General features: G+C 40.4%; 1 long non-coding RNA gene across 1 annotated transcript in view; it reads left to right on the forward strand.

The window, feature by feature from the left end:
• The first annotated feature begins 2,632 nt into the window (after window positions 1–2,632).
• The window catches only part of LOC143353118 (uncharacterized), a 231,828-nt gene continuing 213,887 nt past the window's right edge, over window positions 2,633–20,573 (forward strand). The window contains exon 1 of the long non-coding RNA XR_013082079.1: window positions 2,633–2,699. This is a non-coding gene — a long non-coding RNA (uncharacterized LOC143353118). The remainder of the gene's footprint in view (window positions 2,700–20,573) is intronic.

A 20,573-nucleotide genomic window follows, 5' to 3' on the forward strand; every position in this document is an offset into this window, starting at 1 on the left:
TGTCTCTAGTTCTATTCCTTGACTTGATAGATAACTTCTAAATTCTCTTCCACAATATTCACGCCCATTGTCAGCGTGTAAGACCTTCACAGGATTACCCGTCTTGTTTTCCGATAATTTTACGAATTCCTTGAAACATTCTAGAGTGTCGTCTTTGTGCTTGATGAAGAAGACAACTCTGTATCCTGAATAATCATCTTTGAACAGTACGAAATATCTGGCTCCATTGACAGATGAGACAGACATCGGTCCACACAGATCACTGTGTATATATTCACCACATTTTGCTTTTATGTGCTTCGATTGACCGAATGTTAGTTTGTGCTGTTTCCCGTACACGCACGCTTCACAGAAAAAGCGTTCAGAGTCTGATAGCTCTATACCCTTGATTAAATTTTTAGAAACCATCTCTTTAATGTATTTAATGTTTACATGTCCTAGCCTTTCATGCCAGGTCTGTAAACTGTCTCTTGTTACCACATTTGCTTCATGTGATAATACTGTTTTGATTTGCATCTGATACAAGTTACTTTCATTACGTACAGCAGTAGCAATTAGCTTTTGGTTTTCGTAAATACTGGCTTCCGAATTAACCTTGACAATTTTCATACCTTTCTTAGTGATAACACCTTCTGAGAACAGATTCTTATTTAGGTTAGGAACATATAATACCTCAGTGATTGCTGAGTCATACCACTTTCCATATACTAGTTTTTTGATTTTTATGCTACCTTTACCTTTCACAGCTAGTTCTTGCCCATTTCCCAGGACCACTACAGAATTGTCATTTAGTGTTTGAAGGTTAGTAAAGAATTCGCGCCTATGTGACATATGCGATGTGGTACCACTATCAAGAATCCACATTTCGTCGTCGCGATTTAACAATGGATTATCGTTTTCATATACATTGAATGCCGAATAATTTCCTTGTTGTGGAACTTGCTGTTCCTTACTTCTGTATACTTTCTTTCCTTTACATTCGCTAGCAAAATGACCTTTCTTTTGGCAATTATAGCACGTTATCTTTGATTTATCGAATTTCATTTTATGTTTCTGATCCCATTTACGGTCTACTTTGTTAATACGTGATGACGTAGCAAGAGCTTTGTCTGAGTCATCAGCCGTGGTTAAACTGCTATCTTCGTCTATCAAACGCGACGCGAGGTTCTTTATCGTTTGCTTCGACTCATCCATAGACAGCCATGCTTGACGAAAGCTTCTGAATTTTTGAGGTAGACTTCCAAGAATTTTGGTTATAATGGCAATGTCGCTTACCTCTTCACCTGCTTCCTTCAGCTGTCTGGCGAGATTTTCGACCTTCGCGATATGCTGCGCTATTGAATCATTCGGCTCCATTTTGTATTGAGAAAATCTTTCGTGCGCCAACATTTTGCTCGTTTCAGTTTTCTGCTCGTACACTGCATCAAGCTTATCCAGAATTCCTTTCGACGTCTCACAATTTTCAATTAATGTTATCTGTGAAAAATCCATTGCTGAGGTTAATAAGAACATGGCATATGCATCATCCTTTATCCATTTCTTATATGCCGTGACTTCCGCCGGAGTCGATGTGGCAGTTACCCTTGGCTTTACTTCTTTGCCTTCCGTAATTTCAAAAAGACCTTTTGCTCTTAGAGCACAACTTAATTGGAATTTCCATTGATGATAGTTTTTACCATCAAACTTATTGATCGAGGTTATATCGATCTTGTCCGACATCCTTATTGCGACGCTACACTTAATGCGTTCGTAACTATTTAGGTTATGTATAACACGTGGCTCACTTTACGCCAACTTTCGTACTTTTCCTTCACTTGGACTTTTACTACTATCTTTCCTGAGTCAGATCTGGCAGATCTGGGCCCATAACCTTTTGAGAAATAAACTTTAATTATTTTAGGTGTGATAGTAGTAATACAAATTACTTTTAATCTTAATGAGGATGCACGCCATTCGGCTATACAGACGGAAGTAAGGTTACAACTTTTTAGGAGAGGAGACAGAACATGCTTCTTCTACCAAGAATGTTGGTAGAGGGGGGGAATCGATCCCGCATCGATCGCGACAGGTTCGCACGATTTATTATGAGCGCGAGATTCAAAATCATTCGGATTTCAACAGAATCGATGGAGCTTCCTGACGCGATGTCGTCGGGCCTCACACTGTGATATAGTGTGCGGAACCGCTGATTATTTCAGCGTCTCGAAATTGCAAAATGGATCATTTCTTAGCTCGCGAATCATTATAATCGCTGGAGCTTCTTGACGCGATGTCGCCGGGCCGCACACTATGAGATAGTGTGCGGAACCGCTGGTTATTTCAGCGGCTGGAAATTGCAAAATGGATCATTCCGTAGCTCGCGAATCATTGGAATCGATGGAGCTTCCTGACGCGATGTCGTCGGGCCTCACACTGTGATATAGTGTGCGGAACCGCTGATTATTTCAGCGTCTCGAAATTGCAAAATGGATCATTTCTTAGCTCGCGAATCATTATAATCGCTGGAGCTTCTTGACGCGATGTCGCCGGGCCGCACACTATGAGATAGTGTGCGGAACCGCTGGTTATTTCAGCGGCTGGAAATTGCAAAATGGATCATTCCGTAGCTCGCGAATCATTGGAATCGATGGAGCTTCCTGACGCGATGTCGTCGGGCCTCACACTGTGATATAGTGTGCGGAACCGCTGATTATTTCAGCGTCTCGAAATTGCAAAATGGATCATTTCTTAGCTCGCGAATCATTATAATCGCTGGAGCTTCCTGACGCGATGTCGCCGGGCCGCACACTATGAGATAGTGTGCGGAACCGCTGGTTATTTCAGCGGCTGGAAATTGCAAAATGGATCATTCCGTAGCTCGCGAATCATTGGAATCGATGGAGCTTCCTGACGCGATGTTGTCGGGCCTCACACTGTGATATAGTGTGCGGAACCGCTGATTATTTCAGCGGTTGGAAATTGGAAAATGGATTATACCGTAGCTCGCAAATCATTGGAATCGCTGGAGCTTCCTGACGCGATGTCATCGGGCCGCACACTGTGAGATAGCGTGCGGAACCGCTGATTATTTCAGCTGTTGGAAATTGCAAAATGGATCATTACTTAGCTCGCGAATCATCGGAATCGCTGGAGCTTCCTGACGCGATGTCATCGGGCCGCACACTGTGAGATAGTGTGCGGAACCCATGATTATTTCAGCGGCTGGAAATTGCAAAATGGATCATTTCTTAGCTCGCGAATCATTATAATCGCTGGAGCTTCCTGACGCGATGTCGCCGGGCCGCACACTATGAGATAGTGTGCGGAACCGCTGGTTATTTCAGCGGCTGGAAATTGCAAAATGGATCATTCCGTAGCTCGCGAATCATTGGAATCGCTGGTGCTTCCTGACGCGATGTCGTCGGGCCGCACACTATGAGATAGTGTGCGGGACCGCTGATTATTTCAGCGGTTGGAAATTGCAAAATAGATCATTCCTTGCAGGCGAGATTTTGCATCTCGCTCGTCGGTTCGTGTGGTAGCTTCGACGGGTAGCGTACGAGCCTTGAAGTCCCGTCCTCCTTGATCAACATCTGCAAGCCTCCTTGGGATATAATATTTTTGCCGATTATCACATCGTATGGGATGTACGAGTCCGCCACAACTAGAAGGTCCATTTCCAATGAAACATCTTCGGTCTGCACTAACGTGGTTGTCGCTCCCTTGGCCACGGACACAGCGTCTTGCAATCCTCGTAGAGTTACCGTGGTTGGTTCGATTTTGCAATTAGCTCGTTTTGCAATAGATTCTTTTATGAGCGAACATGTTGCACCTGAATCGATTGAAAAATTTCGAACAACTAGTCTCAGGGTTTTCCCTTTTGGGTCCTGTAGGTTGTTTTCGATGTATTTTCGGTCGGAGATTGACCTGTATTGAATCGTTGGGCCCGTTCCTTGAGCCAGCAGGTACAGAATGTATTTGTATATAATAGATATGTTCTTAAAGTATTAAATACAATATATTATTCTCAAAATAGCGAAAAGGAAGTCCATGGAACTAATAATGAATATAATAGAAATTTCAAATACATTTGATGGACTGTATAACAACAAAAACATGTATGACAACGAAAATATTAACATAATAAATAACAAAAATTTAAGCTTCCTTCAATTAATTGTGCGATAAAAATAATAGTTGCAAGGAGAATAATATTCCCGTTGTTAATAACTTGCCTAAATCAATATAGCAAAGATTTTAAGTACATTCGATGAATTGTGTAACAAAAACATTAATTACATTAAATTTATTATAATCTAATATTATGTGCTAATGCCTGCAAAAAATTTATGGTGGTGTAATGTGTACGATTTCTGAGTATTTGTTGAATACGTTCCTCTGCAAGTCTATCCTTCTTCTTTTTCTTTTCTGGTTGTTGACCGAGTGCGTGTTTTTCCAGAATGATTTCAACAGTATGTTGCTCTTTTTGGATACTATTTATAATAGTAAATAAGCCGTAATCTCTTTCTACCAAACATTGCCATCGCCGGTGCAGCGCTTCAATATTATTCTGCGTTCGAGGAAAATTTAATACATTGTTACCGTATACCGACCACATTTCCGGTGAAAATTGTGGAAGACACACAATTAGATTATTATTTTTATGTGCGCTTTGCTGAACTGTGCCGTTTACATAATATTTATCAAACCATTTGATTATATTATTGCATTCAGGTGGAAGCAGCAATTTTAATTCGTTGAAAGCATTCGAAATTTCTCTCGGTTCTAAAAATGCTAGAGATGGAATTTGTCTTATTACGGAACTAAATGATTCATCTCTACCATATCGCTGTACCAAACCATTCTTTTGTATCTTACGATACACGGATTGGCACAGATGAAAAAAACAGCCTTTTAATTTGGCAGCAGGGAAGATTAATTTAATTGCGTTCATTGCCGCAATTTCGAAGTCAATTAAAATGTGTTCAGGATTTAATGAAATTCCGAATTCTTCAGCTGTAGAATTAATTATCCGTAGCAGGAGTATGTAATTGCTTTGCCGCTTCGAAGACAATAATGCATATATCAGTGGAACTACGACACTATTCTCACTATCTTCATGTGTAATACTTGCATGAATGGAATATAATTGCTTCATAACTTTTGGAATTTTTTTAAAGGTCCCGTCCATTGGCCAGCATTTACTCTTAGATAATATTTTTAAATTTTCCCGCGTAGTGAATAGTATAATGCAGTGTGAACCATCTTTTACAACTTTTCCAAATTGCTCTCCATTTAGGGTTTTTGATAATTCTTCTGGCAAATACAATTCTGATATATTTTGTGGTTCACGAATTTTTAATTTTCTTCGTACATAGCGTATTTGTTCATTTAAATTCTTGTCACTCGGAAGATATGCTCGGGTATCCTTATTTACTTCTCATTTTAAATTTCTAATAATAACGCTAGGCTTTTCATTAGTATCACTTGCCATTTTTTTCATTTTATTGCAATATTTTAATATATCGCAACGTTATACCTCAGGAGCATGATTATGCTTTAGTGTATCATGCTTTCGGACAATGTGTTCATTATTAGAATATACTGTATTGGCTGTAGCTGTACAATCACAACCATTGCCATTTCTTCCTCTTCTTTCACACGACCAATAGTATAAGTCATTTCTGTTCCTATTTTTGTTGAACATAAAACCGTCTATACAAATCTTTACCTTTCGTTTACTTGATAATATAATTTCTGCAATAACAGAGTTATTACTTTTTGCAGAATTTGTAGCTTCTACAGATGATGCTGACATTTTCTTCTTTAACTATTCAGTGCACTAACACTTTTACGTTTATGTAAAAATATAATTATTTCGCAATAAGAATTGTAGTTCTAACGAATACGTACGATGCGACTCGGATCTCGAAAATACGCTAACTGAGGTAATGTTTGTAGAAGAGATACGCAGTTGGCTAACGTTGTTGTCAAACAATGTTACTGTTGGTTATTACTGTGGTCGTCTCAAGTTGTTGTCGGTCAAATACGTTGTCGGTCAAATTCGATGTCGATCAAAATCGTTGTCGGTTAAAGACGTTGTCGGCCAAAGCTATTGTCGGTCAAATCTGGAGTCGGTGAAATGTTGTCGGTGAAAACCATGTCGGAAAAATCTGTGTCGGTGATTTCCATGGGACCAATCTTCCTCATGTGCGCGTTTCGTACAATAGGTGCAGGTAGCAGTACGCTTCGATGGTGGTCGAGAACTGCCTGCCGCAATTTTTTGTCTTTTAGGACAATCACTTTGCACATGGTCCATCGAATCACAAACAAAACATCGCTTTCCTGGACGAGCGGTACTGTAAGGACGTTTCGAAGGATTTTTACGATGATCCTGATCCTTCGGGTGCCGGCGTCGCTTAATATAAAGGGCTATTCGTAACTATTCGTTTAGTATCGTGCGTTCGTCAGTGATTGCCGAGTAGTGGAGTTCATAACACTCGCGATTACAAGCCGCACTAGTTCCATCGGTGTAAACGAAATTTTCGTCTGTATGAAATATTTATCGTCGGCATCGTCGCTGGTATAGAGCACCGCACGTCGTAATAATTGACCAAGACGGTCTTCCGTAGTATAAATCGAGCACAAATCTTGGTGAAAAATCGTCCATGTTCGTGGGTTTCCCCGCCACGTACGGTACCATTCTTTGGCCGAACCCGTTAACGCGTGCGTTGCACTACACAATCGTTGCGTCGATGTGAGGTCCTTCGTAATTTCTTCCACCATATCACACCACGTGTCCGCACTTTCACCAAGTTCTTCACCACTGAATGTCGGTATGGCTTCTATCGGATGTTGCAGAGGTCGACTTATCACACTTACTTCACTCGCGACGCGTTCTTCCTCCAATTTTTGAATACGCTTTAGCAGGTATTCGATAGTCGTGCAGAGCAAAGTGAACCGCCACGGTAATCGGAGCTTAACAGCAGATTTTTGAGTCTATAGCCGCGAAAGAAACAAAGAAGTTAAACTCGAAGTGAGTTTCAAGCATTAATTAAAAGAAGAATTACAAATAAGATAATTAATTCGCGCGATTTCGAGGAAAATAAGAGCAAATCTCCCCCGGGGGACTAGTTCCGAATCTCCGGGTTCAAATCACGTGAATTCGGTTATTAAACTGAACAAAGTGGATCGAGACACAGTGTAAAGTAAATTAAAATTAATTAATTAATTAATTAAGGTACTTACTTGTTATCGGGAATTCGTACGGTACGGTTTTTTCCTCGTGGAAAACCCACTCGGTCGCACGAATCGATGAAATACCACGGTCCGGAACATCTAGAAAAAAAAGAGAGAAAATAATAAATTAGTTACTAATTAATAAAACAAGACGGGCTTGTGCGTGCGGAGATTATTGTGCGTGCGGAGATTACTCGACACGAAAACCCCTTCCTTCCAGTAAATCAAGGAACGGAGAGTGCCGGTGAAAAACCTGTAAAAAGAAAAAATTATTAGTATAATTAAAATTAATGGTCGGAGTGAGGGACACATTGAGAACAGAAGTGCATTAACTGAAAGTGAGAAAAAAGGACTTAAAGTGAGGAATTTAGGGAAAAAATTTCGAAATAGAGAAGTACCACCAGATAAACCGATACACACGGACCAGGAAGAGGGACCACACCGCGAGGGGTCGGTCGTATCTCATAAAAATAAGGTAGGAGAAAGGGTTTAGTGCCTAAAAATAGGAAAGAGTAGAGAAAAGTAGGAAAAGAGATCATTTGACCTTGAACACAAGAGAGAACTAGCGGTTTTTATATAACTAACCCACATCTATTAGTGCAGCTACGGATAGGGATAGACATAAGAAGCAATCGCCCTATAGGAAGTTTTCTCGTAAAACCCTGTAGGTGTTAGGGTCGTTATCTCGAGAACGGGGGGCCGGAGGCGAAAATCGTGTACCTCCGAAATTTCTTCGGAGACCAGTCGCCAACCCCGAGATACCCCCCCCCCCCCCCAAGAGGATAGCCTACCCAGAAGATTTTTTCAGTCGAAAATTTATGGGACACCCGGTATATAAGAAAAACTTAGACTTTATCCGATCTAGGCGTGCGACGGCTCGTTGTAAAGCTCTAGCCGAGCCCTAACCGACTACCGGGTCAGCTTTTTGAAAATCTCAAAATTCGAGGTAATTTTTCCCACAGCTCGGAAAGGAGGGGGCAAAATCGAAAAAGTTTTTCAGGGGAGAGAATACTTCTCCAATCCGACCCCGAAAGACTCGCCACCCTCCGAAATAGGCGTATACCGAATTTCGGCCCGATAGGTCAATTTTCGTACGGAACCATAATCGCGAAAACACCTAAGAAAACGCCGGGTACGATAAAACCGTGTGGGGGCTCTTTGGAAAGCCAGAGAGCAGGGCTGGCATTTCGCCAAAGCAGATTTTGTATATCGTGTAAAATAAAAGAAGTAACATACAGTTAAGAATAAAAAATTAGAGTAAGAGAAGGTATCGACACCTTGACACGTTTAGACCACGCGCAGCCGTTTTAATGATAGGTTAAATTAGGCTAAGAGCGAAAAAACCAAAAAAAATCAATTAAAAATAAGGTAGCGTTTAAGACTAGAAAATAAGAACATTTATAGAAATATATATATATATATACATAGAGGCTAGAAAATTATTTACAGTAGCGAATAAAATAAGATAAGATACGTTAAAAGTTAAATAAGAAGTTAGTTTATTTTAGTGTTTTTGAATTTGAATTTGAATTTATTGCATTTCGTATACTATACTATACTATATTTGTTTTTCAATCATTTAAAAGACAGGATTCATAGAAGTTCAGATTAAACAATGTTCGAACTTATACTAGAATGAAATACACAATTTCCCGGTTGAACAAATTCTTGCTTCGGCATAAAAACCTCGACGGATTACGAGGAAAAGCCAAAGCAAGATGCAATAAATTTATTCTATTAAGCAACTACAAGAATTTCGCCGTACGAAAGCCCAGTATCAAATAGTGTTTAAATATAGATAACGAGGTTAGAAAATCGGCGTTTCAAGCAATTTACATGCTAAAGGACATTTTAGTCTAAAACTAAGAGAGCTCTCTTACCGTTAATACTCAAGTCTCTGCGCGTAGTGATCCACAGCAGAGTTCCACTGGAACTCTGCACAATTGCCGGCTGGCCCATAGGGCACTCCTCTGCCGGCAGCACTACGGCTAGCCTTGCAATCCGTCCCAGCTTCGGGATTCACTGGAAAGGAGCTTCAAAGCTGCCAATGCCCTTGGATCTGTGAGCCGGCCTGGGAGGATTCAAGTATTGCCGAACCGAGTGCGAAACCAAATCTCCTATTACCCGGCATCACTCGCGTGAGCATTCAAACCAAAAAAGCAACTCAATTTTCAATTACGAACTATCGCATGAAGGACCCGAGTCGACTCTCTCCTTCTGACAAATAAATTCAACCTTTTTTCTCAACACACTCTTTCTTTGTTTTTGACCGTTTCCACAACAACGCCTGCTTGTCAATCGCGACCACCGTGAATCGCTCGCTAGACTCGCATATATATCTACATGACGCGATTATCGTCTTCCTTCGCGATGATACGATCGACATTACAAAATCGCCGCGAACACTCCGCCCGCCTTCGTCATCAGACGAACTACACACCATAATTTGAGAACATCGATCAACTCGGTTTGTTTCAACGAACTACAGTTTTATTCTACATGGTATATAATTTTAATACAATAATCAAATTAAAATGACGTACGCAATACAAATTATAACTAGCTCAACTGTCTTTGTCCCCACAAGTCGATTCGTTCGACTTTTCGGAACTGTGTTGAATAAAAAGAGGACACAGGCGTGCGATATGTCGTCGCAAATTTGACGTAGCCGTTTTAACGGTGACGACTCTAACTAACCCGTCTGAACCGGGATGAACCTCTATCACACGTCCCAAAGGCCATTTCGAAGGCGGATAACGATCATCGCGTAATAAAACTAATTGTCCAATTGCAAAATTCTTAGTTTGACCTCGCCATTTTGAACGCTCTTGCAAATGTTGTATATATTCTGATGACCACCGCTTCCAAAAATCATTTCGAATGGCTTGAAGCAGATGAAAACGTTCTAAACAGTTTTCCGGTACATTGGAATAATCTTTATCAGGAATTAAACCAGGAATTTCGCCGATCAAAAAATGTGCAGGTGTCAAAACCCGTAAATCGTCAATATCAGAATTTAAAGGACATATTGGACGTGAGTTTAGACACAATTCTATTTCGGCGAGCACTGTAGAAAACTCTTCGAAAGTTAATATTCTATCACCGAGGACACGCTTGAGATGATACTTCACAGATCTTACTCCAGCCTCCCACAAACCTCCGTAATGAGGAGAATTCGCTGGAATAAATGTCCAAGATGTTCCATCATTCGCAAGAGACGCAGCAACGCTTTTATAAAATTCAGAACCTGATTTAAACATACTTCGCAACTCTTTATCAGCAGCTTGAAAAGTAGTTGCATTGTCAGAAAAAAGATTCGTACAAATTCCGCGTCTACTCGCAAAACGTTTATAAGCGGCGAGAAAAATCTTAGTTGTAAGATCGCTAACCGCTTCAAGATGTATCGCTCGCGACGCAAAACAGATAAAGAGCACTATATATCCCTTATAAGATTTGTGCCCTCGACCCTTAGAGCTTTTAATTTGAAAGGGACCGGCATAATCTAGACCTGACGTCGAAAATGGTCGAGCCGGAGTCACTCGTGAGACAGGCAAATTACCCATCATCTGATGAGCTAGACGTGGTTTGTGGCGTTGACAAACTATACAGTTCCTGATCGCAGTCTTAACTAAACGATTTCGACCCAAAATCCACGCATATTGCATCACAATATTAGAAGTAAGTGTTGGTCCCCCGTGAAAACATTTCCGATGCGCGTACCGTACTAATAAGCGACTAAGTGTCGAATCTCGCGGCAAAATCAGCGGATGTTTCTTTTCGTGAGGTAAACTTGAATTTCCAATACGACCTCCTACCCGTAATAAACGATCCGTCTCATCATACATCGGATTTAAACTACATAAACCGTTGCGTTTAGGTAACGGCTTCCCATGTGATAAGAGTTCAATTTCTGATGCAAATGCGTGATTTTGAGCTAATCTAAACACAACATTTCGGGCCTCGTTCAATTCTATGGCTGTGAGATAAACAGGCAATGGAGTTAAACTACTTTTGCGTCTCTTAAGAACATTGAATGGACGTAAACAATATGCTACAACACGAATTAACAGAGAAAAGGAGGAAAATCTACAGAAAAGTTCTGATTCGCTCACAATTTGATCAACATGTAATACTTGAGGAGACGATGCCATCTTGGGCCAATGCTCGTCAGTCTTCACTAACCAATCAGGCCCGTTCCACCATAAATTACAATTGATCAAATTAGAGGGTTTACAACCTCGTGTCGCCAAATCTGCCGGATTCTCACGAGTCGGTACATGTGCCCAAATAACATTAGGTAATTCAGTCTGGATATAGGATACCCGATTCGCAACAAAGGTCTTCCAGCTACACGGATGTTTTCGAAGCCAAGTCAAAACAATTTGACTATCGGTCCACGCAAACATTGGGAAACCTTGCAAAAATTCCAAACCTTTTACATAACGCAAAAGTTTTACGAGCAACACTGCCCCGCACAACTCAAGATTCGGTATGCTCACAGTTTTGACAGGTGATACCTTGCATTTTGCAGTTAACAAAGAAACATGTACGCGATTGTTATCGTCAATCATTCGAATATAGACAACTGCAGCGAAAGCCCGCGATGAAGCGTCAGAAAATCCGTGAATCTGTGCATGTGAATTTAAAGATGCACCTAACCATCGGTTAATGGTTAACTTCGATAGCTCAGAAAGCGAACTGCAATACTGGAGCCATCGTTCTCGAAGGTCTATAGGTAACGTCTCGTCCCAATCGCATTTTACAATCCAAAGATCTTGCATTAAAATTTTAGCTGTAACCGTTATCGGCGCGAGCCACCCCAAAGGATCAAATAAACGCGCGATGTTTGATAAAACAGTTCGTTTCGTCATTGCTTTAACCAGCTCTTCGAAATTTACAGCGACAAAACTGAATTCATCAGACGTTGGATTCCAACGAATACCTAGAGCTTTCACTAATTCGTCATCTGCGATGCTTTTTTGGTCAATGTTCTCATATTGCGAAGATTTCGTAGGCAACAAATCATTATGATTCGCGGCCCACTTGTCGAGTTCAATTCCTGCTGTACGTAACATATCGACTAGTTCTTGACGCGTTTTCAACGCATCAGAGAGATCATCTGCTCCGGCAAATATATCGTCTACATACGTATTAGAATTTAGGCAAGCAGCACCGAGTGGAAATCGAGCACCCTCATCGATTGCTACTTGCTGAAGTGTGCGAATCGCAAGGTAAGGAGCACATGCTGTGCCATAAGTCACTGTTGTGAGACGATAATCAACAGGGGGATCCGAATGACTAGGAGACCATACGATTCGTTGAAAATCTCTCTGTTCCGACGCAACATAAATCTGACGAAACATCTTAACAACATCGGTCGTGAATACGAACTGGTATCGACGCCAATTCAATAAAATTAGACATAAATCGCGTTGAAGAGCAGGGCCTTTCATAAGGAAATCGTTTGGACAACGTCCTCCTTTATTCTTCCGAGATGCGTCAAAAACAACCCGGATCTTTGATCGCACCACCGCATGATGCGGAAAATACCACGCCTTCGAGTTGTTAATTTCATTAAACGAGACGCGTTCCATGTGACCAAGATCCTCATAAACGCTCATAAACTTCCGATAAGCGATTGCTAAGTCAGGATCACGATCAAAACGTCGATGAATTGAAGCTAAACATTTCAAAGCCATAAATCGAGTCTCGACTCCGACTTCTGGAGGATCTGAATTGAAAGGCAGACGTACAACATAACGTCCATTGGTATCTCGAAAGTGTGTATCCCTAAACAATCTTTCGCAAGCATCATCTTTAGAATCAAGAGTCGCAATTATTGGTGGTAACTCTTCGAGGATCCAAAAACGTTGTAACGATATATCTAAGTCGTCTTCCCAAACACTGTGATACGCCTGAAGATGCTCAGAAGTTTCCGCCCGCCGTGAAATATCCGCGGACACTGTACCGGAAATTATCCAGCCTAACGCTGTATCTTGGGCAACTAAAGATGAATCAGAAAATCTTTTCAACCCTGACTTCAATAGCTGTCCGTAAACATCTGCGCCTAAAATAATATCTACAGAATCAGGAACATAGAACAATGGATCTGCCAAAGATAAATCAGCAAACATTCCAATATCGATCTCCATTAACCTACGTGTTGGAAGCTGCGACGTTAATTTTGACAAAACAAAGGCATTGACTTCAAACTTAGTTGACGGATCGACAACAGACTGAAATATTAGCTGCGTTGCAGCCTTAGCTGTTCCTGCTGAACTGGCTCCGAGCCCGGCCAACGACATATTGACGCGACGTTTCTCTAATCCTAAAAGATTCGTGATAAAACTGGAAACAAACGAAGCCTCCGAACCTTGATCAAGCAAAGCTCGAACACGTGTCCGTGAACCTTGTGGCCCTATCAGCATTATCTGAGCAGTCGCTAATAAAACTGAACGCTTACGAGATATCACATTCGCAGTATGCACATGTACACTCGAGACCTTTGCTGAAACTCCAGTCTTAGACTCGTCCGAATTGCTTGATTTCGATTCCGGAATTGAATTCTTAGTAAAGCTGGTGAAAACTTTGTCAGAATGGAGCAAAGAATGATGCCTTCCCTTACAGCTCGAACATCTAGTAGAAAAAGAGCAATTAGCAACTCTATGAGCACCGAGACAATTAAAACAAAGCCGCAAGCGAAGTACTTCAGCGCGACGTTCAGAAACATTCTTTGCTTTGAATTTATTGCACTTAAAAATGCGATGGGGACCAGAACATATCACACATTTAAATTTACCGTCTGTTGAAAACGACGTAGACGCATGAAATACCTTTCGAGATCCTGATATTGGTTTAGATAAAATTGCTTTCTTGACATTATCACCCTGTTCAGAAGTGAGCATACAGAGTGTCTGTGCACGATTCTCTAAAAACTCAGTTAAATCGGAAAACCTTGGAAATCTACCGAGAGCATCCTCCTCGGTCGAGTTCCCATCATAATTTAAAATTACCTGACGATCCTTCTTACTTAACTCTGTTTCCCAAGCCTTTCGCGAATCGGGATCCAGACGTGAAGCTACTATATACACTAACCAAACATCCCAATGATCAACTGGCATTTTCAAATTCGATAACGCACGCACAATACGCTGAGATTCGTCCGCAAGCAAACGCATTTCACCCGCAGACTCCCTTTTCATATGAGAAAGATTCATTAACGCTCGCAAATGACTGTAAACTATTAATCTAGGATTATGAAAACGCGCCTTCAAAGCCCGCCAAGTCGTCGCATAATTCGCGTTGGTAGTGGTAACATCCTTCACAAGATCCGCGGCAGAATCTTTCAAACAACTTTTAAGATATTGCAATTTCGTGGCGTCAGATAAACGCGGCGCATTATGAACTAGGGTAGTAAACAGATCGCAAAAATTCTCCCAATCCTCGTAACGACCCGCAAATGTCGGTAAATCTAATTTTGGTAACTTCGCGGGGCGTGTATCATCATTGATTACAGAAGCGGTATTTGAAGTTCCGGTATTACTTGAACTGCTGTCTAATTCTGACCTTGTGGTGAGAAGAAAATCAAGCGCGTCCTCGTATGTTGCTTGTAGACGAGCAAACACATTTTCCGTGATGTAGACATCGTTCAGGGCATCCTCTCGGACGACAATTTCTTCATGTGTGGCACGCGCCTTGCTCCAAATCTCAGTCAGTGAATTGACTCGTGATGAAATAATGTTTGAATTCAAACTATCGCGAGATCTCTCTCGCAATCGACTACTGGTCAATTCAATTTCCGCTGAGCGAGAATTCTGTAGCGCAATGAGCTTTCGTAACGACGTAGGAGCCGTTGCAAAAGAAAACTTTGTTGTCAAATGCAACCAAAACTCTTATCTTCTCTTAACACGACTAAGCAAAAAATAAACTCGACCAAAAGAAATTCGTATCGTCAATGATATTTGAACAAAACACGAAAACTGAAAACAAATCGCCGATCGAAAAAAAAGAAATGTCACTTGAATATGCATCGCAACGTGAACATTGAATCATCGAAATGAAGACAGCCAACTAATATCGTATATAATTAACGACTCTTGCAATGACTCCTCAAACACACTCGACTTCACAATCGATTGAAAGTATCCAGTGAATATAACCATACAATCCCGATAAACTCGAACATTGTTCCTCACCCGGAGCACCAAAATGTTTTTCAATCATTTAAAAGACAGGATTCATAGAAGTTCAGATTAAACAATGTTCGAACTTATACTAGAATGAAATACACAATTTCCCGGTTGAACAAATTCTTGCTTCGGCATAAAAACCTCGACGGATTACGAGGAAAAGCCAAAGCAAGATGCAATAAATTTATTCTATTAAGCAACTACAAGAATTTCGCCGTACGAAAGCCCAGTATCAAATAGTGTTTAAATATAGATAACGAGGTTAGAAAATCGGCGTTTCAAGCAATTTACATGCTAAAGGACATTTTAGTCTAAAACTAAGAGAGCTCTCTTACCGTTAATACTCAAGTCTCTGCGCGTAGTGATCCACAGCAGAGTTCCACTGGAACTCTGCACAATTGCCGGCTGGCCCATAGGGCACTCCTCTGCCGGCAGCACTACGGCTAGCCTTGCAATCCGTCCCAGCTTCGGGATTCACTGGAAAGGAGCTTCAAAGCTGCCAATGCCCTTGGATCTGTGAGCCGGCCTGGGAGGATTCAAGTATTGCCGAACCGAGTGCGAAACCAAATCTCCTATTACCCGGCATCACTCGCGTGAGCATTCAAACCAAAAAAGCAACTCAATTTTCAATTACGAACTATCGCATGAAGGACCCGAGTCGACTCTCTCCTTCTGACAAATAAATTCAACCTTTTTTCTCAACACACTCTTTCTTTGTTTTTGACCGTTTCCACAACAACGCCTGCTTGTCAATCGCGACCACCGTGAATCGCTCGCTAGACTCGCATATATATCTACATGACGCGATTATCGTCTTCCTTCGCGATGATACGATCGACATTACAAAATCGCCGCGAACAATATTATACTAAGCACTATTATACTGTATTAGATTTACAAACAATTTTGACTAAGCGAAATAGTTTTAACTACGACAGACATTGTAATTTTTAGGTGATTCTGTAATTTTAGAAAATGAAATAGAGACAAATACCCGTTTAAAAAAAAAAAAAAAGGTATTCGATAGTCGTATTTTACGCGAATACTATTTAAGGATTCTTCGCGTACCGGTTAAAATCAGTGTGCGCGCGTAGTATTAAGTGAACAACTCGTTCACACGTATCCCACTTCTGATGTTAACGATATTAGAAATCTTGTAAGGAGTCAGGAGATTCTATAACTACCAAGGTTCTGGGGTAAGTGCTGCGTGGTTCCTCACAGTCCTCATACCAGAAGGCACCCTCGCCTTCCCCACTCCGTGGCCAGATCCTTGGGGCACAGGGCCCCACTTTCTAAGTGCAAATTAAGGGGAGTTTAGACTCTCAGCCTCTCTCGACTTTCCCACTGAAATGAAATCCCTCGGAAACTGAACTAACCTCACTCTTTATTTGCGACTCGTTTACCTCAGTAATAAATACATTTCCTTGTATATGTTGTTCGTTGTTCCTGTCTTGATGGCCCAGCCATGAAGATTTTGCTGCTCCTCGACCTCTGCCTCTGCCGCGTGTGTAACTTCCGCCATAGTTTCCGCCATGTTGAAAATTACTTCCATTGCTTCTTTGAAAGTTTCTTCTGTTTGGTCTTCGACCTCGAAAATTGCCTTGTCCGCGGCTATATTGCATCGTTCGGCGTGGGCATGATGCTTGAATGTGCCCAGCTTCTCCGCACGTGTAGCATCTTCCACGCATGCTTGTTGAAAAAACACTCGATGCTTGCTGTCCGCTGTTACTTGTTTCTTCTATAGATTTTAATTTTATTTTTGACATTAGGTATTCGACAGTTCTTTCTTTTTCCGGTACCACATCTATCAAGTCACCTATGTGACTGTACGACGACGGTAGGGCTCTCAGCATATATCTTAATTTTTCCTCTTCGTTTATTGTACCTCCAGCCGATTTTAACTCATTACATGCCTTCTCGAATTCGTCGAAAAATGACGTCACTTCTTCAAAGTCTTTCAATTTGATCCTTTCTAAATTATTTCGACGTATTATTTGTGGTGAAGTTGTTGTTCAATACTTTGTAAGCGGATTCTAGATCTTCAACATACTCTAGCTGCTTGTTTGTTATCAAGCTGTATATATAATTCATTGCTTTTGCATCTTTGTGTTTCCATTCATCTTCTTTGCCAGCGGCCGTTTTCTCTCTCGTAGCTGCATCTTTACATTGTTTAAATTCCATAAACTTCCAAATTCTCTTCTTCCGGCTTGGGTATTCAAACCCATCAAATATTGGTATTATCATATCGTCCACTTTTACATACGACATTTTTCTTTTCAACCAAAAAACAATTTGCGTCACAATTTCACCTTTTTTTTTCCTTTTTGTTTAACTAACCACGCTCTGCTACCATGTTAGTTTAGGAGAGAGAAAAACACATTGTATTTGTATATAGTGTTTAATATAAAATATATGTTTAGGCTGAGAACTGTTCACATGTTTGCTTGGTGACACCTTACGCTACAGTACGTCTTCACATTCTTGTTGATCACTTCACGCAGTTGCTCACTTCATTTGCTATGCACAGATGTCGCCACACATGCATATTACCAAGCAAATGTATCATACACTCAACAGTGTTAAAACTACGAGGGATATTCATCCGAACCGACATTTCGAACCATATCCCTGCAATTTAATAATGAGCTATTGTCATCAACACTATCTTAAATTTTTTCATATATTTAGCTACTGTTATTATTAATTAAAAAAATTTTTCTTTCATGAATGAATATTTTTTCCACCTCAACACCATAAGATTTTTACCAGATGACTTTAAAAATATATTAGAACTATTTTTAAATAATTTTACTCGAAAACATTCTAGTTTACTCTTTATTTCACCGTTCTACTAATTTTTTATGGGCTGCATTGCAGCTCTGTTTAACACTAATTTACAACTCGATACCATAGTACCATCCATATTCAAGGAAGAACAATTTTTTGCGACGATCATTGAAAGAACAAAATAGTTTCCACAATGCAGTACTTTAGTGCGTTTGTGACTTAGCGCCCAGAACACCTACCTGTGTTCTGTGTCCCATCTGGAGTTTTATGGTACGCTAACAATCGCTATTGAGTCGCAAGCCAGACCGTACAAGCGAATGCATCCACAACTTCCAGAGACCTGTCTCCTAAACTAATTAAAGGAAGGCTAAACATGCAGTGTGCACGAAACTCCTCAAAAGAGGTGGATTCCAGTCGCTCGTGTCATAAACCGCATTCGATACATCATCGACAGGGTGATCTTACATATTTCTGTAACAGTTCCTGAACACATTTGTGTCCTGAAACTGCTTTGTACGGTATTACACACGCCACATAATTTTTATTTTCTAATTTTGTCAAAGTAGTATATATAACAGAATCATACAAGTGTCTACAATTACTTGAATTCCAAAATACAGAGCGTTTCTTCCTCTGCGACTGTAAAAAAGGACTTTAAAAGAATGTTTAGATAACAGGTGGGCTGTCCTTCCAAAAGGCACCTGTGGCCGATCGAGATGAAACTTGGTGAGTATGTAAAACTCAACATTCTGAATAACTTTTTCCTATACATGTAACCGCGGCTCAGCCATAGTTTCGGAGATATTCGCGGAAAACTGCAGCTACTACTACATTGAATTTTGCCTATACGTGTACGTCCGAGGCGTGCGTATTGTGTTTCCCCGGTGCTTTTCGGAAGTACAGCCGGTGGTATAATTCAAGTTTGTTGGGGTTAGGCCGTTGAGGGGACGGAATCGACACAATGATCTGTTTATGTTTTTTCCGCTAGAAACGTGATACGCACGCCTCGGACGTGCACGTATAGGAATATCTCCGAAACTATGGCCGAGCCGCGGTTACATGTATAGGAAAAAGTTGTTCAGAATGTTGAGTTTTACATACCCACCAAGTTTCATCTCGATCGGCCATCGGTGCCTTTCGGAATAATATCCAAAAATTGTTTAATACAAAGCGGGATATAATCCGGTGTAAGTTAAGTAGTAATATCATTGATCTTCTAATAAGTAATATCACTGAATAAGTTAAGAAATAATATCATTGATGGAAAAGCAAAAAATCATTTATTACATAGGAATGCAGATATCGATAGAAATACAGATATAGTAAATATGTTCCAGTGTTCAAATCCTGACGACTAACGCATTTTTTAAAAATTTTATTATGTTTTATCATTGTATATTTATATTATCAATTTAAATCGATTAAATTTCAATATAATGATAAGTACCGATTTCATTTTGATAAAACATAGCAGGCCGCCGAAAATTATCGGAAAGTAGTAAAATATATCACCTAGCAATTCCATTTAAATTATATAATCAACATGGATCAGGCAGGACGTCAGTATCAATCAACGTTCGAAATTACGATACATAAAAGGGAGAAAAGACCGCACTGGTTCAAGTAAAGGTAGATGAACTTATGTCACATCACACAAACGTAACAGTAACTTGTTCGGAAACCGGAAAATGAACACAGGATATTTATAAAGACTTCTTAAAATTTAATATATATATTTGATATATAAATAATAATATATAATAATAGTAAATAATTCTGTTGTTAGTAAATAAATACATGTTATTTATAATTCAAAATGCAATTTTATGCGTGAAATTTAATCGATTGAAATTAATAATATAAGTAGACAATGATAAAACATAATAAAAAAAAATGCATTAGTCGGCAAGATTTGAATCCTGGTCGTTCGGCTGAAAACTTGGTACGCTACCGTCGTGCCACACCGATTCTTGTAATCTAGGAAAAATACGGCATTATATAAGAAATAATGAAACTTTAATCGTCAATGTCTCGAAAACTATTGGGTATCTGCCCCTATAATGGTATATATTCGTGAACAGGAGAACGAGATCTATAAGTGTGCAAAATTTCAACAGAATCGGTGACCCGAAGGTCGTGGCCTCTCCTTTTACCCTTGGAATCAGGCCTCTGGAAGTTGCGAATGCGTTTGCTTGTACGGTCTGATTTGCAACTCAATGTCGATTGTTAGCATGCCATAAAACTCCAGATGTGACACAGTAGGGATGTGCGTGCCGGCTCGTGAATCGGGCACTCGAATCGGGACACGTCGAGCGGTCCGAGCCTTTCGGACGGCCCATGACCCGACTTCATCGAGCGCGTTCGGAAAGAATCGGGCAA

Source organism: Halictus rubicundus, chromosome 4 (assembly GCF_050948215.1).
Source record: "Halictus rubicundus isolate RS-2024b chromosome 4, iyHalRubi1_principal, whole genome shotgun sequence".
Taxonomy (NCBI): Eukaryota; Metazoa; Arthropoda; class Insecta; order Hymenoptera; family Halictidae; genus Halictus; species Halictus rubicundus.